Here is a 19,732-nt window from a genome sequence, read left to right as displayed (position 1 = left end):
AAATAGGAAATATAATAATAACTATTTATCATTGCCTCTAGGGCATATCCAACACTATGCAACTCCTGCGAAGGAGTGCATGAGGTACAGGCCATCCAGTACTTCATTGACGGCTGCCGAGACGGCACTATCCTCAAGCACAAGCTCATTGCTCCGAGCCCACCTCTCTGGCGGTGCTCATGGCCAAGGCAGACAAATACGCTGCGGTCGACTCCGCAAGGCGGATCAACTTGATTCGCACTCCAACAACAAGCTGGTGGCCAACATGGAGGGAGATGTGCCGGCTACTCAAGCCGGCTCTCAACGGAGGCGGACCGGCTAGAACGACTGGCAGCCCAAGCTCAGCTTCGAGAAAATGCTCGACACGCCCTAGAAGATGCACACTAGGGCAAAGCCCGCTACCCATACCCTTCGATAGTGCATCTTTGCACGGCGACTGTCGTAAGGAGAGGGCATGCCGGCTCCCCCAGGTGCAACTACGGTGCCTCATGCTGTGGCTCCTGGGCCGGCTCCGGCTCCGCCACTACCGCCTCACAACGACGGCCGTCTCCACGACGACTACCCTCATCAAGACGGAGCATATGTTGTCTTCAACAACGAGGGTGATGACAAGCACAGCCAGCGACAACGCCGACGTGAGGTGAACGCCACGGCCCCCCCGGTTCCCCAATACGTGCATGAAAATCCAATTACATGGAGACGGGTTGACCATCCTATGGTGATGCGAAATCCTGGCTCATACGCGCTCGTCCTCGACCCCACTTTCGCCTCCCAGAGGCTCACCTGCCGGTTCTCCCGGGTGTTGGTGAATGGCGGCAGCAGCATCAACATCCTCTACCGACCAGCACTGTCTTCCACGGCATTGTGCCGGGACAGTCTTGCTCGCCGATCGGCAAAATCCAGCTAGATATCCTTTTCGTGACAAGGTGCACTTCCACCGAGAGTCCATATGGTTCGAGTTGGTGGATCTCCACAGCCCGTATCACGCGCTGTTGGGTAGGCCGGCTCTGGCTAAATTCATGGCCATTCGCCACTATGCCTACCTCAAAATGAAGATGTCGGGTCCAAAGGGCATCATCACCATTGCTGGCGACTACAAGAAGTCGCTCGAGTGCACACTGGACAGCAGCCGTCTCGCCGACGCCCTCATGATTGCTGAGGAGAAAAGGCAGATCGGCCGGCTCGTGGCTCAGGATACCGAGCAGCCGGAGATCCCTACTCCACCATCCCAATCGACCGGCGAGGGCTCATTCAAGCCGGCCAAAGAAACCAAGCAGGTCCCACTCGACCCTGCGAACCCCAAGCAGTGCGTCACCATCAGTGCTAACCTCAGCCCCAAATAGGAAGACGAGCTTGTCGACTTCCTCTATGAGAATCGGGATATCTTTGCATGGTCTCCAAAAGACATGTCGGGGGTTCCGAGGAAGTATGCCGAGGACAAACTTCACGTGTGGCCGGATGCAAAGCCGGTGAAACAACCTTTGCGTCGCTTTGCCGTGGGTAAGAGGCGCACAATTGGAGAAGAGATTGCCCGGGTGCTTGCAGCCGGCTTCATCATGGAGGTTTTTCACCAGGACTGGTTAGCTAATCCAGTCCTGGTGCTGAAGAAGAACAATACATGGCGAATGTGTATCGACTACAAGAGCCTGAATAAGGCGTGCCTGAAAGACCCTTTCTCCTTGCCTAGGATTGATCAAGTGATCGACTCCACAGCCGGCTGCGGACTACTGTCGTTTCTAGACGCTTGTTCAGGCTACCATCAAATCAAGCTGGATCCAGTTGATCGCCTGAAGACCTCCTTCATCATGCCCTTCGGGACCTACTACTACACCACCATGACGTTCGGCCTGAAGAACGCTGGTGCGACATTCCAACGCTGCATGCAGAAGTGCCTCCCGCCACAAATTGGCAGAAACATCCACGTCTATGTGGATGACATCGTCGTCAAGATCAAGCATCACTTCAGTCTCCTTGACGACCCACGGGAGACGTTCGCCAACCTGCACGTGTACAAGATCCGGCTCAACCCGGAGAAATGCGTCTAAGGGGTTCTAGGCGGCAAGCTCTTAAGGTTCTTCGTGTCCGCTCGTGGCATCGAAGTGAACCCTGAGAAGGTCGGCACCATCGAGTGGATGGTGAAGCCGGCTCGAATCTTTGACGTACAGAAGTTCGCCGGCTGCCTGGTGTCCCTTAGCCGGTTCGTGAACCGGCTCAGCAAGAAGGCGCTTCCACTCTACCAGCTGATGAAGAAAACAACCAAGTTTGAGTGGAGTGACCAGGCGGATGAAGCCTTCCACGACCTCAAGCGCGTTTTCTCAAGCCTGCCAATCTTGGCAGCGCTGGCTGAAAGGGAACCCATTCTCATATACATTGCAGCGACCACTCGCGTGGTCAGTGTAGTGTTGGTAGTAGAGCGCAAGGATGAGGGCAAGGTACCGTTAGTGCAACGCCCTATCTATTACCTCAGCGAGGTCTTGTCCGCCTCCAAGAAAAACTACCCCCACTACCAAAAAATGTGTTATGGTGTTTACCTTGCCGCAAAGAAGTTGAAGCAATACTTCCAAGAGCATGCCATCACTGTGTGAGCACTGCTGCACTTTCAGAAATCATGGGCAACGGTGATGCAACTAGCCGGATTGCCAAGTGGTCCATCTCCATGGCCGACCACAACATCCGCTACAAGCCGCGCACTCCCATCAAGTCTCAGTTGGTTGCCAACTTCCTTGTTCATTGGGCCGAAACCCAATTCGACCCGCCGCCTCCAGACTCCACTCATTGGCGGATGCACTTCGATGGCTCAAAGATGCGAACTGATCTGGGAGCCAGCATTATCTTGACATCTCCGAAAGGGGACCAACTCATGTATGCTCTCCAGATACACTTCGCCGCCTCCAACAACATCGCCGAATACGAAGAGCTCGCTCATGGCCTCTGACTTTCCAAGGAGATTGGCATCCGGTGGCTCCTTTGCTTCGGCGACTCCGATCTCGTGCTGCAGCAAGTCTCTGGTGAATGGGACGCCAGGGACGACAACATGGCGAGCTATCGCTTCCTCATCCAGCAGCTCAGCGGCCCTTTCGAGGGTTGTGAGTTTCATCACGTTCCTAGGGCGGACAACGAGGCGGCTGATACATTGGCCAAGATCGGCTCTACAAGGCAAGCAATTCCAGCTGGCGTCTCCCTCGAACAACTGCACAAGCCATCCATCAAGACATCTCCGGAGTCGGCGTCAATTTTTGTGCCGGCACATCCCTCAGTACCAGCGCCATCGGCTACGCCGGTTGTGTCGGCTACACTATCTATGCTGACTCCAATTGATGTGCCGGCTACAACTACTTCGTCGACTACAACTGCTTCGCCGGCTACAACAACAAATCCTGCTACGCCAAGCCTCGAATCATGTCATCTCGACACCAAGTGGGTGGACGTCATGGAGGTAGATGGCTAGCCGGCTTCCACGACGACATCAGAGACATAAAGTCTGGAGCCTGCGACTGCTTCATCAAGCGCGGGGGCTGCACAAGCCCCTGTTACTCACGTCGAGACGGAGCCAGCCCTTGTGTCGGCTCAATCATGGGCTCAACCCATCTTGGACTTCCTTCTTCGCGGCGAGCATCCTCAAGAAGAGGTGGAGGCAAGGCAGATTCAGCGCGGATCAGCAGCCTACACCATCATCAATCGCGAGCTGGTTCGGCATAGCGTGACTGGCGTGTTCCAGCGCTGCGTCGAATCAGAAAAGGGGCAGGAGATCCTCAGAAACATACACTAGGTTGAGTGTGGGAATCATGCCGCCTCTAGAACCCTGGTGGCCAAGGCGTTCCACCACGGATTCTACTGGCCCACGTCCCTCGAGGAGGCTATGGACATGGTCAACAAATGCGAAGGCTGCCAACGCTTTGGCGCGCAGAGCCACATGCCAATTTCAGCCCTCAAAACCATCCCCCTGTCATGGCCGTTTGTCGTCTGCGGGTTGGATATGGTGGGGCCATTCAAGACCGCTCCAGGCGGCATGATGCATCTCTTGATAGTCGTCGACAAGTTTACCAAGTGGATTGAGGCTAGGCCTATCAAGAAGCCTGATGGCCCCACGACCGTCACGTTCATCAAGGACATTCCTATCCGCTACGGTATCCCCCACAACATCATCACCGACAATGGCACCAACTTCGCCAAGGGTGCTTTGGCACTCTAGTTCTCCAAGGAAGGCATCCGGCTTGACTTGGCATCGGTGGCGCACCCGCAATCCAACGCCCAGGTGGAGAGGGCTAACGGCCTGATGCTGGCCGGCATCAAGCCATGGTTGGTGGCGCCACTTGTCAGGTCAGCCGGCTGCTGGATTGAAGAGTTGCCGGCTGTGTTGTGGAGCCTCCGCACCAAGCCAAACCGGTCAACCGGCTTCACCCCATTCTTTCTGGTATACGGGTCCGAGGCAATCATCCCCACGGATGTCGAGCTCGACTCGCCTCGGGTCACCTTATACACAGAGACAGAAGCAAAGGAAACAAGAGAGGACGGCGTCGATCTGCTCGAGGAGGCACGGGATCTAACCTTGAGCCGGACGGTCATTTACCAACAGAAGCTGAGGTACTACCACATCAAGAAAATCAGGCCTCTCTCCTTCAGAGAGGGGGACTTGGTGCTCAGAAGAATCGAGCAAACAGCGGGCCAGCACAAGCTCTCGTCAGCATGGGAGGGGCCTTTCATCATCAGTCGGGCATTGCATAACAATGCATACTACCTGATCGATGCCGAGAAGGCAAGGAAGCGCAAGAGAGACGACTCCGGCCAGGAGACGGAGCGTCCATGGAACACGGCGTTGCTTCGCCCGTTCTATTGCTAGAATATAAGTAAGAAAAAGAAGAGAGCATGTATGTATGTACGTATCTTCCTCCCTCTTCGGGATTTTCAATGAATGCAATGGGTGTTTCAAGCCGATGCTTGGGACACGCTTCTTTTGGATTCATGACAAGAGTTTTCACTCATTTTGTGAGTCCCTTGGTCCGGCTCCACGGGCTCAGGGGCTCGCTAGCCAGCCCGAACGATTTCCTTAGTTATAGATGGGCATATATTGTACGCTGGGTCGAACCCTTACCGTCTCGTAACACCTACAGACCGGCTCCCGTCTGTCCAGCTAACAAGGCGGTGGCAGGGAAGGCTGGTTGCATGAAAAGTTCAACTACAAAAGGGGTTGCCGGCTCGGGTTGCTTTGATCATCTTTCGATCTTATTATTCTAGCCGGCCTCTGCTGGCTTGTGTTTGAATATATAAGTCATGATGGATTCAAAAAATCTAAGTCCAATATTCTCAAAGGCAGAAGCCTCGTCCCAGTCATAGACCGGCTCCCGGTTGTCGGGCTCGCGAGGTGGATGTTAGAGGGAATAAAGGAGTTGGAGAAAAAGGAGTCAAACAAGAATCAAATGATGAACATACAAGGCAGCAAGCATGGTGTTTGCGAATTCAATGCAGAATATATTACATTCGAATGCATTCAAAAGGCCCACGGCCGAAGTTCATTACAATAAACACCCCAGTGGGTGGAACTATTGGACTGACGATACATTGCAGAGACAATGAAAAAACAAAAGGACCAGCTAAGGGGCGGCGGCTCCATTTGTTGCCCCGGCTACAGCTCCAGAAGTGGTGGCTTCACCATCGCCGTCTACTCCCGAGGCGGATACGCCGTCTCCACCACGAGAGCTTCCGGCTTCGTCCCTTGCGGCCGAGTCCGCATAGGCCTCGCTGCTTCAGTCGGCAGCCTCCTCCTCAAGGGTCACCTCATATGAGATGCCATCGGTGTCATACGGCTGAAGATGGAACAAATCCTCAGGGATCACGTTTCCATCTTCATCACGCTCCAAGTTGAGCTCATCCCAGGCGGCATAAGAGGCGATGTCGTTGGCCCTCTTCTGCAGCTGGTCCTCCACGGCCTGCAGCCCCCCTCCGAGCCGTCGTGCTGTGCGACGAGCTTGCCCAAGTCTATGTTCCGATACAAGGACTTGGCCAAGTGCAGTGCCATGTAGGCACCAGCACGCGCGGCTGAGGCGCGCTAGGCGTCGACGCGATCGCCTCCGGCTGCAAGCCAGCGGGACATCTGGCTCATTGACGCCGGCTCCATGGCCTCAGGCCATAGAGCCCTTATCATCGACGCACCGACACTCTGGAGCTGCTCTAGGGAGTTGGCCAGGACAAGCAGGAGGGCTCTGATGCCCACGGCAATCTCCTCCACAGTTCAGCCAGCGTCGGCATCCACCTCCTCACCAGCAGCGCGACGCTCCTCACGGCTGGTCTCCACAGCCGTTTCAGCCGCTTCCCGTGTCCCAGGGAAAATTCCTAGGGTATGGGAAGGGGTGCGAAGAAGAATAAGAGGGGAGATCAACAAATAAGAAAAGATCAAGACAAAATAAAAGAAAGGCTTACGGTTGAAATGGATGTCGGTCTCGCGGGCCTCCTCCACGGCCTCGCGCTCCAACATCGTGCTCGCTTGAGTTGCGCGGGAGAGATCTTCTTGGAGGGTCGATGCCGCCTCCATCGCCTTGGCCAGTTGCGCCTGCTTCTGGATCAGGGCCTCCTCCTTCTCCTTCAGGGCAGCGTCCTTGAGCTTCATCTCCTCGAATGAGATGTCTTGAGATGCTGCGTGTCAGCAGCATGGGAGGTGTCCTCCTGAAGGGTGGCACGCAGCTGCCCCACTTTGGCATGAAGGGCCGCCTCACGATCTTTCTTCTCCATCTGGAGAAGACTCAGGTGCTGCTGGAGATGCTGGTCCGCCTTGCACAAGGCGTCTCGCTCCGAGACAGCAGCGCCCAGCCGGCCCCGAAGATCAGCAACTTGGCCATCAGCCGCCTGGGTCTGGGCCCGCAACGTGTTGTATGCCTGCACTTGGGCATCATGAAGCTTCTACAAGCAAAGAAAAGAAAGCAAGAAGTAAGATTCGGCCTGGCTAATTCTTAGCCGGCATGATTCTCGGGGGCTACACCCAGGCGCGCCCCCACTAAATATGCAATGGCAAAGCATAGCAGAAGGAGATTCGGCCCGGCCAATGCTTGGCCGGACCGATTCTCGAAGGCTACACCTAGTGGGTGCGCTGGTGCGCCCCCACTAATTCAAGAGCAGAAAAAGAAAAAGACAAAACCAAGGCAATGAGGACACAAAAGATGAAGGACTCACCCTGGCGCGTTCTTCCAGACGCTCCAGATCGCTGGTGGCCACCCGGGCCGCCTGCTTCACCTTGTCCCGGGTACTAGTGAACAGCGCCACCAGTTCCGGGACACCGCTAAGCTCGGTGCCGGGGGCAGCATTATGTGCTCAGCATTGGCCATGCGCCAAGTCTTCATGGGCTGACTCCTGACGATGGAGCCGGCTCCTGGAGCAGCTGAGCCGCGGTTGGCCACGACGATGGTGCCATCTCCAGGTGGTTGGTTGGTGGCCGGATCCATGGACGTGCCGGCCGATGACATCTCTGCGGCTAGGGGTGGCTCGGCCGTCTCCGGCGCATCCATGGTCACCTCCGGCGCCTCCATGGTCATCTCTGGAACACCGTCTACGTCAGCTTCCGGCGTGTCGGGGATCACCTCGAGGTCTGCAGGTGTGGAGGCGGCCGGCTCTGGAGACTTGACCGCCTCGGCTCCCTGGGCGCGCCTCGGAGCTGCCTCGCTAGCTGGCTCCTCCATGTGCGTCCGCTTGGAGGGGTCAGGCTTGGCGTTCGAACGCTTCTCCTTGGGCTTCTCAGCCCGGCTGGGTTTGGGTTGGCCCGCGGTCGTCTTGTTCGCTGACGCTTCCTAGCGAAGGGTAGATTCATCCTCCAGCGTCTTCATGGCGGCGTCAGCACCTGACGAGCCGGCTCGCTCGGCAGCGGAGGCGGTTTCTTCCTCCACGTCTTCTGCATCCCTGCCAAATACTATTTGAGGAACCTATCCTCGCAGGACAAAACAAAAAGAGATAACAAAGGACTCTTACCCCGCCATGACGGGCACTTGCTTCCACCTAGCGCCGGCACGACGCTTCTTGGCGCCGACTGCTCGCCCTTCGGTTGGAGGTCCTGTCGCGACGTGTTTGGGGGCCGGCTTGGAGGTGGCGGCTCCCTTGCCCTTGTTCCTAGCCGCCTTGCCAAGCACGGCCGTCTCGCCAGCGTTGCAGTGGCCTCGTGTCAAGGGAGGGCTGGTGACTTCCTCCACCTCCTTTGAAACCTCCCCGAAGGCTGCATCATATGAAGAAGGCGGCGTCTCATCATCATCCGTCCAGTCAACAAGGGGAGGCTTTAGGTGCTCACCACGCGGCTCGGATCCGTCCGACTCCAACGCTTCCTCCGAACCTTCGGAGACGGCGGCCCGCGGCTCAATCATCTCCTCGTCCTCAATCTCCGAGGGGTCTGACGTCTCCGCGCCGGCGCCTGGCGGGTTGAGCGCTTGCAGGCTCTCAAACAGCTAAGCAATAGAGTGGCCAGCTGGCTCAATAGAGAAAACAACAATTTCAAAGAAAAGAAAAACAAGATCCATGAAAATGCTTACCACTGGGGGCGGATGGGCTCTGTCGTAAGGTACTAGCCCCCATTCCCAACCTCCACCTTCATCCATGTTGGCGGAGGAGATCTGGTTCACGTTGTAAGCCACCGCGCCGGCATGGAAGTTTTTGGTGGAGAGCCGGCAGAGGACACGCCAGCCGCTCATCTGACAAATCAGATGAGGCCGCCTCTACAGAGGCAGGATCCGGCAGGTCATCATGGTGGTGAGCAAGTCGTGGCCAAGGAGGCCGTGAGCCTTCATGCTTTCGAGGTAGGCGCATATCTGTGCTACCTCATCTATCGGCTTAGGATATTTAGCCTGCCAGTTCTTCTTCGCCGTTGGAGGAGCGATGGCGAAGGAGGGCATGTTGATGGCGTCGTGGGAGGGGTCGGCATTCTTCACGTAGAAGAATCCCCTCTGCCACTGCTTGATGGAGTCCTGGAGCAGCATCTGGGGGAAGCCGCACGTCGTCCGATGATGGACCAGTGATGCGCCGCACGGGGTCATCGGGCGAGGGCCCGTGAGCTTCTCTGCCTTGGCCTTGTCCATTTTTATGGACTGTTGCTTGAAGAAGAAGAGTTTTTGCAAGAGGTCAAGGCGGGGCTCGATCCCCAGAAAGCCCTCGCATAGGACGAAGAAGGAGGCGAGTTGAAGAATGGCGTTCAGCGCCAGATGATGCGGATGCAAGCCGAAGAAAATGAGGAAGTTGGCGATGAAGTTGCTTGCCGGGAGCCTGAAGCCTCTGTAGAAGTGTTCATCGAACACAACTACTTCTCCCTCCTTCGGCGTCGGGGCGGTTTCGGCTCCGAGAATCCACAAGGCCACGAGGGATGCCGGAGGCACCATACGGCGATGGCGGAGCGCATCAATATGGCTGTCGTAGATGTTGCTGCCGAGGAAAGCACCGATGTGCTGGCCCTTCTTCTTGGAGGCGCCGCTTGACATGGCGGTCGGCGACAAGAGCTCGAGGTGGTTGGTGGCGATGATCTGTGCGACGGCGAAGATGAAGACAAAGGCAAGTCTCTCTCTTTCTCTAGGCTAAGGGAAGGAGGGGGTGCAAGTGCGGGGCGAGAAGGGGGCGAATTGCCACCTCGGTACCCCCGCACCCCATTTAAACCCCCACGATGGATCGTGGGGAGGGGATCCGGTGAGCACAGGGCCCACCTTTACCGATTATTGCGGGGACATTATGACTCCCCAAACCCAACCGTCGTGGAGTAAATCCGCAGAGGATCCTCCACGCAGGGGCTGAAGAGGCATCATGGCGGGACCCAGGGCTCAGGCCCAGTCCCGTCATCTGAGAAAAACATCATCATGTCAGGCCAGGGCCTGGCACGTGGCGCAATCTGCACAACTTACGATGAAGCTGAGGCGTCTCTTGGAAGCCAGCCGGCGTCTCCTGCCTCAGGCAGTGGCAGGAGTTCAACAACAAACAACTCAAGACGGCGAGGCCACTCGCTCCAAGGCGGCGGACCTCCCTTGCTTCAAGGACTACTATCGGGGGGATAACCCTGGGGTAGGTTCATCTAGCCTACTCCTTTGCCTTCTACCATGAAGGAACAAGATGAATCATTCTACAAAGCCCAAGTCCCCCTGGCTGGCTAGGAAGCACCTGCGGGCTGGGGGCGAAGCGGCCAACTCTCTCTGGCCAGCTAGGAATCTCCTGCTGGCTAGAGGCGAGATGGCTACCTCCCTCTGACCGTCTAGGACAAGCCGGCCGGATAGATGCGAGGCGGTTGTGCCCAGGTTGGCTAGTTAAGCGACTAGACTAGCCGGCTAGGGATCTCAACTCACATCAGACGTAGGTCATGACGAGACCCTGCGGTTAAAGGAGGCTATGTGTCAGCCAAGGTACTGGATTGGGGTGCACGGCAGGTACAATGTCGGCGGCCATGCCTCTGACCTACTCCAGCTCCGATTCATCATCCTGCACAGTGTCGGCCCGTCAAACTCCCACTCCATTACTGCACTCTGTGTGGGAACATTGGAGACGATCGTACTGGCGGCCCATGACGAATCTCTCAAGACGACACCAGACGTACTACCCGTGTCCTCTGTCAACCATACGCGAGAGCCTCATTGGCTAGCCAGCGGGTCCCATAGCCAGACGGGGCCTTGCAGCCGGCGGGCCCCTCCAGCGACAAGACAAGACCCCCGTGGGCCCCCTGGCCAGCCGACGAGGCTGCCAGCTGTGTCCCACTCATGTACTTTTATCCTTATTGTAGGTCGGTGGGTTCATCTATAAAACCCCCCGGCCCCCTCCACGCAGAGGGTCGATCAACTCCACACACACTCACACCATACAGGAGAGGTAGACGCGAGCCGGATGCTCCTTCTTCCTCCTTCACAGAACAGCTCCAGGAGCACATTGTATTCTCATTAATACATTATACACTCAGGCAAGATTAGGGGTGTTATCTCTATGGAGAGCCCTGAACCTGGGTACATCGTGTGTTACATTCTTGTACCAACCTCGTTCCCAGCGTCCTCCGGTGCCACTTCGGTTCCCGCCATCTTTAGCCTACCCATGGCTTATGTTGTGAGTAAACACCGACAGTCATCGAACCTAAAGTGTGTAGACCCTACGGGTTCGGGAACCATGCAGACATGACCGAGACACCTCTCCGGTCAATAACCAACAACGGGGTGTGGATATCCATGTTGGCTTCCACATGTTCCACAATGATCTCATCGGATGAACTAAGATGTCGGGGATTTAATCAATTCTGTATGCAATTCCCTTTGTCTACAGGTATGATACTTCCCGAGATTCGATCGTTGGTATCCCTATACCTTGTTAAATCTCGTTACTGGTAAGTCTCTTTACTCGTTCCATAAAACATCATCCCGTGGCTAACTCCTTAGTCACATTAAGCTCAGTATGATGATGCATTACCGAGTGGACCCAAAGATAGCTCTCCGTCACACGGAGTGAAAAATCCCAGTCTCGATTCGTACCAACCCAACACACACTTTTGGAGATACATGTAGTGTACCTTTATAACCACCCAGTTACGTCGTGACATTTGATACACCCAAAGCACTCCTACGGTATCCAGGAGTTGCACAATCTCATGGTCTAAATAAATGATACTTGACATTTGAAAAACTTTATCAGACTAACAATACGATCTAGTTCTATGCTTAGGATTGGGTCTTGTCCATCACATCATTCCCCAATGATGTGATCCCATTATCAATGACATCCAATGTCCATGATCAGGAAACCATGATCATCCATTGATCAATGAGCCAGCCAACTAGAGGCTCACTAGGGACACATTGTGATCTATATATTCACACATGTATTACGGTTTCCGGTTAATACAATTATAGCATGAATAATAGAAAATTATCATGAACTAGGAAATATAATAATAACCAATTTATTATTGCCTCTAGGGTATATTTCCAATAGTTTCCCACTTGCACTAGAGTCAATAATCTAGTTCACATCACTATGTGCTTGCAATGAATCCAACACCCATACAGTTTTGGGGTTCGATCATGACTTGCTTGTGAGAGAGGTCTTAGTCAATGGGTTTGAGCCTTTCAGATCCGTGTGTGCTTTACAAATTTCTATATCATCATATAGATGCTGCTGCTACTACGCGCCATTTGGAACCATTCCAAATGACTGCTCCACTATATGAATCTGGTTTACTACTTAGAGTCATCCAGATTAGTGACAAAGCTTGCATCGTCGTAATCCTTTACGATGAACTCTTTTTACCACCTCCATAATCGAGAAAAATTCCTCATTCCACTATTTACTAAGGATAACTTTGACCGCTGTCAGGTGATCCATTCCTGGATCACACTTGTTCCCCTTGACTGACTCATGGCAAGGCACACTTCAGGTGCGGTACACAGTATGGCATACTTTAGAGCCTACGGCTAAGGCATAGGGGACGACCTTCCTCCTTTCTCTTTTTTGTACCATGGTCGGGTATTGAGTCTTACTCAATATTCACACCTTACAACATAGCCAAGAACCCCTTCTTTGTCGATCTATTTTGAACTCCTTCAAAAACTTGTCAAGGCATGCATTTCGTTGAAAGTTCTATTAAGCACTTTGATCTATCTCCATAGATCTTGATGCTCAATGTTCAAGTAGCTTAATCCAGGTTCTCCTTTGAAAAACACTTTTCAAACAACCCTATATGCTTTTCAGAAGTTCTACATCATTTCCGATCAACAATATGTCAACCACATATATTCATCAGAAATTCTATAGTGCTCCCACTCACTTCTTTAGAAATACAAGTTTCTCATAAACCTTGTATAAATCCCAAAAAAAATATTGATCATCTCATCAAAGCGTATATTCCAACTCTGAGATGCTTACTCGAGTCCTTAGAAGGATCGTTGGAGCTTTGCATACTTGTTAGCATCCTTTAGGATTGATAAAATCTTCTGGTTGTATCACATACAACTTTTCCTCAATGAAACCGTCAAGGAAAGAATATTTTACATCCTATCTGTAATATTTCATTAATGATGCAGTAACTACTAACATAACTCCAACAGACTTTTCAGCATCTCTACGATTGAGAAAGTCTCATCATAGTCAACTCTTTGAACTTGTCGAAAACATCTTTGCGACAAAGTCGAGCTTTCTTAATGGTGACTTTTCACCATCATCGTCTGTCTTCCCTTTTAAAGATACATCTATAGTTAACAGCCTTACGACCATCAAACGGTTCTTCCAAAGTCTACACTTTGTTTTCATACAGGGATCTTGTCCGATTTCAGGCTCCGCAAAACCCTAAGGATTCGAACACTTGGGCATGTACGAAGGTCTCTCCCTGCTTCGCCTCGCCTAACCCACTATGCGACGGAAATGATGAAGGACTCACTCGATGGCAAGGGGAACATAGAACACAACAGTTTACCCAGGTTCGGGCCGCCGCGAAGTGTAAAACCCTACTCCAACTTTTGGTGGATTGCCTCTCACGGAGGTGGTGGATGAATTAGTACAGTGCTCTTGGGCCTGCGGAGGCTGAGCGACTAGGTATGTTGTTCTACCGTCCGAACCAACCCTTGCTCAAGTATCCTAACCTCTCTATTTATAGCGGAGGCCCGGGTCGTCTTCCCTCGCAGCTTCGACGGGAAGGGATCCAACAGTGGCCAATTTTGAAGGGGAACAGGGGAACATGCTCCCTTGCCCAAAGGTGGTGTACGCCAGCAAAGTAACTGTCTGCCTCGCAGAGACAGGCCCGTGGATGACGTTTTCCCTACTGGTGAGAGGCTACAGCTTTGTTGCACCAGCAGGGAAACCTTTGGAAGATGCCTTTGGAAAACCTATACGCTCCCCCTCCTTTGCACCAAAGGGGGAACTGTCCCGCCCTGCCATCTGTTGCTCGTCTGTCCTTTCCTGGCGTCAACCTTGACTCATGAGGCAATAATAAATTGGTTATTATTGTATTTCCTTGTTTATGATAATTGTTTATTATCCATGCTAGAATTGTATTGATTGGAAACTCAAATACATGTGTGGATACATAGACAACACACTATCCCTAGTGAGCCTCTAGTTGACTAGCTCGTTGATCAAAGAAGGTCAAGGTTTCCTGGCCATAGACAAGTGTTGTCACTTGATAACGGATCACATCATTGGGAGAATGATGTGATGGACAAGACCCAAACTATAAACATAGCATATGATCGTGTCAGTTTATTGCTACTGTTTTCTGCATGTCAATGTATCTGTTCCTATGACCATGAGATCACGCAACTCCCGGACACCAGAGAAATATCTTATGTGTATCAAATGTCGCAACATTACTAGGTGACTATAAAGGTGCTCTACAGATATCTCCAAAGGTGTCTGTTGGGTTGGCATGGATCAAGACTAGGATTTGTCACTCCGTGTGACAGAGAGGTATCTCGGGACCAACTCGGTAATACAACATCACAACAAGCCTTGCAAGCAATGTGACTAAGGTGTTAGTTACAGGATCTTGTATTACGCAACGAGTAAATAAACTTGTCGGTAACAAGATTGAACTAGGTATGGAGATACAGACGACCGTTTCTCAGGCAAGTAACATACCGAAGGACAAAGGGAACATCATACGGGATTAAATGAATCCTTGACATAGAGGTTCAACCGATAGAGATCTTCATAGAGTATGTAGGAGCCAATATGGACATCCAGGTCCCGCTATTGGTTATTGACCGAGGAGTTTCTTAGGTCATGTCTACATAGTTCTCGAACCCGCAGGGTCTGCACACTTAAGGTTCGACGACGTTTCGGTATAGTTGAGTTATAGGTGTTGGTAACCGGAAGTTCTTCGGAGTCCGGGATGAGATCCCGGATGTCACGAGGAGCTCTAGAATGGTCCGGAGTTGAAGATTGATATATAGGAAGTCCTGTTTTGGTCACCCAAAAAGTTTCGGGCTCATCGGTAGTGTACCGGGAATGCCGGGAGGGTACCGGGGACCATCGGGAGGGGTGTCACACCCCAAGGGTCCTTATGGTCCGTGGGAGGATACAAACCAGCCCCTAGTGGGATGACATAAGATCCCACTAAGGCCCATGATGTTTGAGAGGCAAAAATCCCAAAGGTGGAAAGGGTTTCCAAGTGGAAAGGAGGAATCCTACTCCTAGTAGGACTGGAGTAGGACTCCTCCACCTCCATTTTCAGCCAAACCTTGAGGGTTGAGGCTTCCTTCTCCCCTCCCCCCCTCCTATATATACTAGAGGTATTGAGGGTTTTTGAGACACACAAAAACAACCACGTGCTGCCCTCTCTCTAGATCTATTTCTCCTCTAGTCTAGTTCGGCGGTGCTTAGGCGAAGCCCTAATGGTTTAGTTGACCACCACCACCACCATGCCGCCGTGCTGGAGAACTCATCTACCTCTCTGCCCCTTTTGCTGGATCAAAAAGGCGGAGATCCACATCGAGCTGTACGTGTGCTGAACACGGAGGTGCCGTCCGTTCGGCACTAGATCGGGATGGATCGTGATGGGATCGCGGGATGGATCGTGATGAGATCGCGGGACGGGCTGGATTTGGATCGCCAAGATGTTCCACTACATAAACCGCGTTATATACGCTTCTTCTTAGCGATCTATAAGGGTATGTAGATGCACTCTCCCGTCTCATAGATGATCAGCACCATGCATAGGTATTGCGTGTGCGTAGGAAAAATTTTGTTTCCCATGCGACGTTCCCAACTATGGCATCATGAGCTAGGTTCATGCGTAGATGATATCTCGACTAGAACAGAAAATATTTTGTGGGCGTTGATGTTCAATTTGCTTCCCTCCTTAGTCTTTTCTTGATTCGGCGGTATTGTTGGATTGAAGCGGCCCGGGCCAACGTTACTCGTACGCTTACAAGAGACCGGTTTCATCGACTGACATGCAACTTGTTGCATAAAGATGACCGGCGGGTGTCTGTTTCTTCAACTTTAGTTGAATCATATTTGACCAAGGCGGTCCTTGGAGAAGATTAAATATCAATTTGCATATTATCGTTGTGGCTTTGCGTAAGTAAGATGCGATCACAGTAGATATCCATAGCAGCCACGTAAAACATGCAACAACAAATTAGAGGACGTCTAACTTGTTTTTGCAGGGTATGCATGTGATATGATATGGCCAAAGACATGATATGATATATTGGATGTATGAGACGATCATGTTGTAATAGTTAAATATCGACTTGCACGTCGATGCTACGACAACCGGCAGGAGCCATAGGGTTGTCTTTAAACTAACGTTTGTGCTTGCAGATGCTTTTACTATATCCCTAGGTGGTAGCATTAGTAGTAATAGCATAGATAGCGTGACAACCTCGATGGAGGCATGATTATGGAGATCATGGTGCGGCGCCGATGACAATGGAGATCATGCCGGTGCTTTGGTGATGGAGATCAAGAAGCACAAGTTCATGGCCATATCATGTCACTTATGATTTGCATGTGATGTTAATCCTTTTATGCACCTTATTTTGCTTACGACGACACTAGCATTATAAGGTGATCCCTCACTAAAATTTCAAGATAAAATTGTGTTCTCCCCGACTATGCACCGTCACGACAGTTGGTCGTTTCGAGACACCACATGATGATCGGGTGTGATAGACTCAGCGTTCACATACAACGGGTGCAAAACAGTTGCGCACGTGGAACACTCGGGTTAAACTTGACAAGCCAAGCATGTACAGACATGGCCTCGGAACACAAGAGACCGAAAGGTCGAGCATGAATCGTATAGTAGATATGATCAACATGGAGATGTTCACCACTGAAATTATACTCAACTCACGTGATGATCGGACTTGAGTTAGTGAATTTGGATCATGCGACAATCGAATGACCAGATGGAGGTCTATTTGAGTGGGAGTTCTTAAGTAATAGGATTAATTGAACTCATTATCATGAACATAGTCAAAAGGTCTTTGCAATTATGTTGTAGCTTGCGTTGGAGCTCTACTGTTTTAGATATGTTTCTAGAGAAAATTTAGTTGAAAGTTGATAGTAGCAATTATGCGTATTAGGTCTGTAAATTGAGGATTGTCCTCATTGCTGCACAGAAGGCTTATGTCCTTAGTGCACCGCTCGGTGTGCTAAACCTCGAGCGTCGTCTGTTGATGTTGCGAACATCTGACATACACGTTTTTGATGACTACGTGATAGTTCAGTGTGTAATGCTTAACGGCTTAGAATTAAGGCGCCGAAGACAATTCGAACGTCACGGAACATATGTGATGTTCCAAGAGATGAAATTAGGATTTAATGATCATGCCCTTGTTGAGAAGTATGAGACCTCCAACAAGATTCTTTGTCTACAAAGTAAAGGAGAAAAGCTCAATCATTGAGCATGTGCTCAGATTGTCAGAGTGCTACAATCGCTTGTATCGAGTGGGAGTTAATCTTCCAGATGATATAGTGATGGTTCTCCAAAGTCAATGCCACCAAGCTACTAGAGCCTCGTGATTAACTATAACATATCAGGGATAGATATGATGATCCTTGAGCTATTCCCGATGTTTGACACCGCAAAAGTAGAAATCAAAAAGGAGCATCAATTGTTGATGGTTAGTATAACCACTAGTTTCAAGAAGGGCAAAGGCAACAAGGGATACTTCTTGAAACAACAAACCAGTTGCTGCTCTAGTGAAGAGACCCAAGGTTGAACCCAAACCCAAAACTAAGTGCTTCTGTAATGAGGGTAATAGTCACTGAAGAGGAACTACCCTAGATACTTGGTAGATGAGAAGGTTGGCAAAGTCGACGGAAGTATATTGGATATACGTGATATTGATGTGTACTTTATTAGTACTCCTAGTAGCACGAGGGTACTAGATACTGGTTCGGTTGCTAAGTGTTAGTAACTCAAAATAAAAGCTACGGAATAAACGGAGACTAGCTAAAGGTGAGGGGACGATATGTGTGGAAGTGTTTCCAAGGTTGATGTGATCAAACATCACACGCTCCCTCTACCATCGGGATTAGTGTTAAACCTAAATAATTTTTATTTGGAGTTTGCGTTGAGCATTAACATGATTAGATCGTGTTTATTGCAATACGATTATTCATTTAAAGAGAATAATGGTTATTCTATTTGCTTGAATAAATACCTTCAATGGTTTATTGAATCTCGATCGTAGTGATACACATGTTCATAATATTGATGCCAAAAGATACAAAGTAGTAATGATAGTACCACTTACTTGTGGCACTGCCACTTGAGTTATATTGGTATAAAATGCATGAAGGAGCTCCATGTTGATGGATCTTTGTACTCAATCATTTTTGAAACTTTTGAGACATGCAATCCATGCCTATTGGTATAAACGCATGAAGAAACAACATGCAGATGGATTGTTTGGAGTCACTTGATTTTGAATCACTTGAGGCATGCCAATCATACCACATGGGCAAGATGACTGACAACCTCGTTTTTCCAGTGAGATGGAACAAGAAAGTAACTTGTTGGAAGTAATACATTTTGATGTGTGCAGTCCAATGAGTGCTGAGGCACGCAGTGGATATCATTATGTTCTTATTTCACTGATGATTTGAGTAGATACAGGAGTATTTGCGTGATGAATCACAAGTCTGAAATATTGAAAAGTTCAAGCTATTTGAGAGTGAAGATCGTTGTGACAAGAGGATAAAATGTCTACAGTATGATCATAGAGATGAATAACTGAGTTGCGAGTTTCGTACACAATTAAGACAATGTGAAAATTGTTTCACATCTCATGCCACCTAGAACACCATAGTGTGATGGTGTGTCCGAACATCATAGTCGCGCCCTATTTGATATGGTGCATACTATGATGTCTCTTATCGAATTATCACTATCGTTTATGGGTTATGCAGTAGAGACAACCGCATTCACTTTAAATAGGACACCACGTAATTCCATTGAGATGACACCGTATGAACTATGGTTTGGAGAAACTTGAGATATCGTTTCTTAAAAGTTTGGGGCTGCGACGCTTATATGAAAAAGTTTCAGTGCGATAAGCTCGAACCCAAAGCGGATAAATGCATCTTCATAGGACACCCAAAACAGTTGGGTATATCTCCTATCTCAGATCCGGAAGCAAAGTGTTTGTTTCTAGAAACGGGTCCTTTCTAGAGGAAAATTTTCTCTTCAAAGAATTTAGTGGGAGGATGGTGGAAACTTGATGAGGTTATTAAACCATCACTTCAACCAGTATTTAGCAGGGCGCGGGAAGTTGTTCCTGTAGCGCCTACACCAATTGAAGTCGAAGCTGATGATAGTGATCATGAAGCTTCGAATCAAGTTACTACAAACCTCGTAGGTCGACAAGGTCACGTACTGCTACAGAGTGTAAGGTAACCCTGTCTTGGAGGTCATGTTGTTGGACAACAATGAACCTACGAGCTATGGAGAAGCGATGGTGGGCCCAGATTCCAGCAAATGGCTAGAGGCCATGAAATCCTACAGAGGATCCATGTATGAAAACAAAGTGTAGACTTTGGAAGAACTACTTGAAGGTCGTAAAACTATTAAGTAAAGATGGATCTTTAAAAGGAAGACAGACGATGATGGTGAAAAGTCACCATTAAGAAAGCTTGACTTGTCTCAAAGATGTTTCCAACAAGTTCAAAGAGTTGACTATGATGAGACTTTCTCACTCGTAGCGATGCTAAAAGTCTATTGGAATTATGTTAGCAGTTGCTGCATTATTTATGAAATATTGCAATAGAATGTCAAAACATTGTTTCCTCGACGATTTCCTTG

Source organism: Hordeum vulgare, chromosome 5H (genome assembly GCF_904849725.1).
Source record: "Hordeum vulgare subsp. vulgare chromosome 5H, MorexV3_pseudomolecules_assembly, whole genome shotgun sequence".
Classification (NCBI taxonomy): Eukaryota; Viridiplantae; Streptophyta; class Magnoliopsida; order Poales; family Poaceae; genus Hordeum; species Hordeum vulgare.
This window is presented reverse-complemented; position numbering follows the sequence as displayed.